The following is a 5,638-nucleotide window of genomic DNA, read 5'->3' on the forward strand; positions in this document are numbered from 1 at the left end:
TCACCAGTGCCTGCAGCTGCCTCAGGGCTTAGAGGGGCTGGTGGAAGAGCCTCCCATGTGGCGTGGGGCAGTGGGGATTGCCCCCTGCTGGGCAGGAATGGGTGACTATGGGGGGTTTTGTTTTGTTTTTTTAAAGGGCCAAAGAAACAGCAGGCAGAGCAGCAATGCGGGGGCTGCGGGAGTGAGGAGGGGGTCAGGGGGCTATTGCAGAGCCTCCCCACACAGTGTGGGGCAGTGGGGGGCAGCAGGGATCACCCCTCTGCCTGGCAGCACCTGGTGAGTTGGGGCTTTTTTTCCTAAACTGCTGGGAGCTGGGGCAGGTAGGGCAGCCATTGCCCATTTGGGAGAGCGGGCGGGGGATGGGCCTGGCTGATTTGGCTGAATTGATTCGGAACAGTGATTCAAATCACCAGATCGAATCACTGTCCCCTGAATCAGCTGAATCTGAATCTGAAGTGAATACTGGCTGCTTTGCACAGGCCTAGAAATAAGCAATGTCACGATCTGCCTAAATCCTCTTCCTGCATGAGGAACTGGAATACTGTCTCACAGGGATACTTTACATGCAAGCCCAATTACAAGGAATTCATTCCAGTGATGGTTCATCTCTCCCCTCATGCCCCTGCCAGTGGAACCAGCACCCTTTGCAGGGACTTGTCGGTAGTGGATTGTGGCCCTGCCTTGAGTGCTAGCCCCACACTATTGCTGTCCTATGATCCTGGCCCCACCCTCAGCCCTGCCTGCCCATCCTGCCCCAAGATGTTGCCCCCTGCCTGCTGGTGGCCCCTTTCTCATTAGACAAATTTACTTTTCTCATTAGACAAATGGAATATTAGAAACAATTGTTCTCACCATCCTTGAGGGCTATGCCCTGAAAAGCCTTTAATGCACCTCACACAATTAGGCCCTATTGACATTATAGGGGAGGTAATAGTTTTTATGAGACAGAGCTGGTGAGTCTCAATATACATGTTGCATATTCACAGGTCATTACAACAGTCACTTGAAAACAACAGATTCATATGGTGATGAAACAGCACACAAAAGACTTGATCCAAAACCCATTCAAGCCAATGGAATGCTTCCTACTTATTTCAGGCTTTAATATGAAGCGTAAGAAACATATGGGCCACTGGCCCCAGCTCCCCCACCCTCTGTCCAGTCCTCAGCACAGCTTTGGAATCATGGCGGCACTCCCCCACGCTTGAAGCACTCCAACTGGCTGTTTCTGTCAGCCGATCAGAGAACAAATGAAGCACAACAGACAGACAGACTTAGGCTTTTATAACAGTAGACTGGGTGAAATATCAAAACAGTGTCAAAACAGCAAAACTGTTTTGACGAAACAAAATGAAACAGTGCTGTTGAAATTAAACTAAACTCAAAACGAAACATGGTTGCATCTAAACGTCGAAACAGAAGTCTAAGCAGAATGGTGCCATTTCACACAGCCCTAATAATCAGTATTCAGGGTTATTCGTTGATGAACTTTTCCATTCAAAGAAGGGAACTAGGCAAGCTACACATCCTCCCAAAGGTCAAATTAAGATAACCTGGCTACCTTAACTTTTCATACATAGGCAAGAAACAGCATTACATAATTTTTATATCCCATACACGTTTCATAGGTGGAATAGTTACAGCTCACAGATATTATATATCATCTAAAGCAGTTGGCCCAATAACACAGCCTAGTGAGAACTGAATTCTGCAGTGTCCAATTCATGTTGCTTGCCCAAATTAAATTCTGAAGATTTTTCACTTTCCTAGTATTAAGTCTTGAGAAATCTGTCTTCAAAAACCTAGAAATGGAATAATCAGGCTTTCTTTGGGGTGTTTCTCATGTACCTAATGTTCTATTTTTATCAATCACTTTTCATACATCCCGAAAGGGATTTTTCTTTTTAATGCAGCATCAAAATAAAGAACATAAAATATTTAAAAATAGTTGAAATCCTGGTTCCATTGAACTTAATGGCAAAACTCTCACTGGCTTTGGCAAGGGAAGGTCCAAGCTGAAAGCTGGCCTTTCATAGCCTGTTTGGATCAAATGACAAGTAACTAAGATTGTTCCTTAAAGTCAAACTTATCACCACTTGGAACAAGTCAGTTACATACTTGCCATTAGTTTTCATTTTAACGTAGCTCCACACTTCCTGGCTTTCATTGTCACTCTTCCTTGGCTTTTTATATGTTACCTACCACAATGGTATCTAAGGCACAAGAATGACTGATCTTTTGTTCTGTTCCCTAGTCTGGCCGGAAGCAGGAAGCACTGAAAACCACATGGGAAAGCCTGGCTTTGCAAGATTTCCAGGACAGTTTTTCAGGCACTTGAAGTTCAGATAGTTGGGACAAGCATCTCAGCTAAACCACTGAAATTTTTGAGGTTTGCTCATCTTTAAATGAGAACAAACAAATGAGGAAATTAATAATTAAGGCCAACATTCCATCTTTCATTCATCCTGTTGTTCCAGGGTGTATAAGTGCCTCAAACTAAATATAAGCAACATTATATGAGTTATTTAAAAAAAGAAGACTTGCATTGGGTTCAGGAGGAATTAGATTGGACTACATTGTGGTGCAATGCCCAAGGACCATGGGATAAGAAAAATACTGAGTGTCAGCCTGGGGTTTGAATTTATTTTGTTGTATCCCAAGCGGTACCTGAAACCTAGTGTTTTACGTGTTAACAATTCATTTGTTACAGCTGTCTTGTGGAATGCTTAATTAAAGTGATATTTTGTTTCAGATGAATAATCTCTAACTGTTTTATTGTCATTTGACATTAAATTGCAATTTGCCATGCCACACACATTTCTACACACTTTGTCAATGTGATCATAAAGGCCATTACTGACCAAAAACATAATACTTACCAAGTGCCTTAAGAAAACACTAGGATTTTTCAAGTTTCACATTTTCTCTTTTTTTGTAGTTAAACATAGATAGCTTTGTTTTTTTAAAGCTCTTTGCTGCCCCATAACTCCAGGTGCTAACAGAATTTAACATTCAGTTGTCATGCACCGCTCAGCTCTCACCACAGATTTTTGTGGAATATGATGTTCAAACCCAGGTCTTATTTTCTCACATATATTTCACTGCTAAGGTCACTTCATTTAAATGGAATGTCAAGCACTTTTTAGCTGCCATAATAAATGCTATTAATACCCTTTCTGGAATAACCAGTAGAGGGGGTACTTACAATAAATGGCCAGCTCCAGTCTCCTCCCCCTTCCTCCTCTAAAATCCAGGTTTCAAGTATTCAATCCATGCTTCCTCCTTCAGGCTACATGAATCATTTCTGCTATGAACTTGTGACCCTTAGCTCTGTAATGCAGCACACTACTATACCAGTACCATAAGGCAGATAATGTGCAGCTAGTTTGGTCTATACTACTACTGACATTTTAAAAGCTGCACTGAATTAAGGGAACAGAGTGCGTGTCACACTTGAGTTCAGTGTGCAGAGGGAATAAAATGGCAGGGTATTATTTCCAAAATTCTAAGACCCCCCACTCTCCTTTAAATCCATACCCTCTCTTATTTCACTTTAACTGAAGAGGTAAAATAGAATAGAATAGGCTTAGGTGAAACTACTGTTTGTATTAGTGCTACATTGCTTCTGCTTTACAAGTGAGATGAAGAAGTTTATGAACGTAATCTGTTTATTCCATCCTTTGGTTTTAAGATGCAGGAATTGAACTGGTGTGTGTTTTCCTTAAAAAGTAAGTCACAGACGTCTAGGTTTAGTTTGGGTGAGGTTCAGCTTCTGCTAGATTTTTCCAATTTTCCCAATCTTAAACATGGCTTAACTTGAGAGGAGTTATTGAACCATCCTGGCCAAAATCTTAGAAACTCTGAAACAGGTAGCTCACCCTACCCAATTACAAATCTTATTGAAATGACAAATAAGAATATGCCATTGATGCATACAAAAAAATTTAAAAGAGACACTGCTCTGTCAGTTACCCCGAGGTCATCATTAGATAGTATTTTAATAACTCGTTTGATTAAATACTAGGCTATTGTCTTGCAATTATGTGTATTCAATGGAAAAAATACTCACTTTCCATTAGGAATTTATCTTTTACTACATTGGGTTTAATGAAGTTGCAGCATCGCCACAAGTAACGAATAATGGATATACATATTTTTTTGGTGGGGGGGAGAATGGCAAAATAAGTATTCTCAGAAAACTAGCTGGCATGTGTAATTTGATGAGCTCACTTAATAGTTCAACTGTTGATCAAAAAAGTAAATTATACTCACTTGAATAGTTCAACTGTTGATCAAAAAAGTAAATTATATAAGTGGATACTGCAACCCAGAAACATGTGGACACAGCTGTAGTATCATGTGTCACAGCTCTAGTCTTTGCCAGCTGGCACCAGCACAAAGACAAGCCAAGCCAAACAATTACTGTTATTCATAACAGCAAATGTGCATTCAAAACACACAGTGCAGGCTTTATAAAATAACTTCATATTCAAATGTATCCAGACTGTTGAATTGTTTTTGAATCGCACATCACTGTATGCCAGGCAAATATGCCAGATTGTCCTAGCAGTCCAGAAGTTCTTCTCTTTACCCAATTAACCAAAGCACTGTAAGGGCCAGTCTATGGGTGGTTTGTGCTTCAGGTCTTCAGGGCTCTTTACAAACTTAACAAATAGTCAAACACAATCTACACGTTAAATAGCAAGACTTTCAAATTGACAGTCATGTACACATGCATATATTTACATGTGTGTGTTATGAAAATTGCTTCTTTGGCTCATAAAATCAGATGCAAGTAAGAAGTATACAAGAGTGTGAGCAATTTGAACAGTTTCACAGACAAAATCATCCTTTTTCTATCTAACCTATCTACATAGAGGACTGAAATCTGAAATGCCAGACGTGTTCACTGTACTTCTTTGTATGGGGGTCTGTTCCAAGTATGCAACTAAACTTAGACTACGTATTCTCAGCAAGGAGTTCATGGAACATGCTCTTGGTGATAAAAAGTTGGGTTTTATTCAGCTGTTTTTGTTTGTTAAGATGTAGACCACCTTTACAAACAAAAAAAGCAAAATTATGTAGTAAAATACTATAGAAAAGGTCCATATCAGTACAGTTTTATTACTCTACAGTCTATCGCTTTGAAAAGTTACTGTAGAACTGGGGTGACCAACCTGCAGCATGGGTGCCACAAGTGCCATGAGCCTGTGTGTGGCATGCAGCAGATTGGGGAGGGAGCCAGAAGTACAGTGGCAGATAAGGTAGGGAGCAAAAAGCAGAGCATCAGATCAGAGAGGGAGCCCAGGGCAGAAAGTTGGAAGCAGCGCAACAGGTTGGGAAGGGAGCACAGGGCAGGGAGCAGAAAGCTGACCAGCAGATTGGGTAAGAGAAAGGGACTGAAATGGCACTTGAGGTGGGTGTGGGTCTAATTTGTGGCACACCTACAAAAATGGTTGGCTCCCATGGAAGTAGAATTTGCAAAGTGTTTCTAAAAAGGGTGATAAACAGCAATAACAAATATCAAAAGTTTATAATAAAACTCATTTGAATTTGAAATTTTAATAAAAAGTGGCTAGATTCTCAGTTGGAGCTTCTCAGCATTTATGACAAAAGGATCTCTTAATTTACTCTCAAT

General features: G+C 40.6%; 1 long non-coding RNA gene across 1 annotated transcript in view; it reads left to right on the forward strand.

Annotated features, from left to right (window-relative positions):
* Window positions 1-2,732, forward strand: part of LOC109319535 — a 23,177-nt gene extending 20,445 nt beyond the window's left edge. The window contains exon 3 of the long non-coding RNA XR_002103535.1: window positions 2,255-2,732. This is a non-coding gene — a long non-coding RNA (uncharacterized LOC109319535). The remainder of the gene's footprint in view (window positions 1-2,254) is intronic.
* The last annotated feature ends 2,906 nt before the right edge of the window (window positions 2,733-5,638 follow it).

This window comes from Crocodylus porosus, unplaced genomic scaffold, assembly GCF_001723895.1.
Source record: "Crocodylus porosus isolate Cpor-Errol unplaced genomic scaffold, CroPor_comp1, whole genome shotgun sequence".
Classification (NCBI taxonomy): Eukaryota; Metazoa; Chordata; order Crocodylia; family Crocodylidae; genus Crocodylus; species Crocodylus porosus.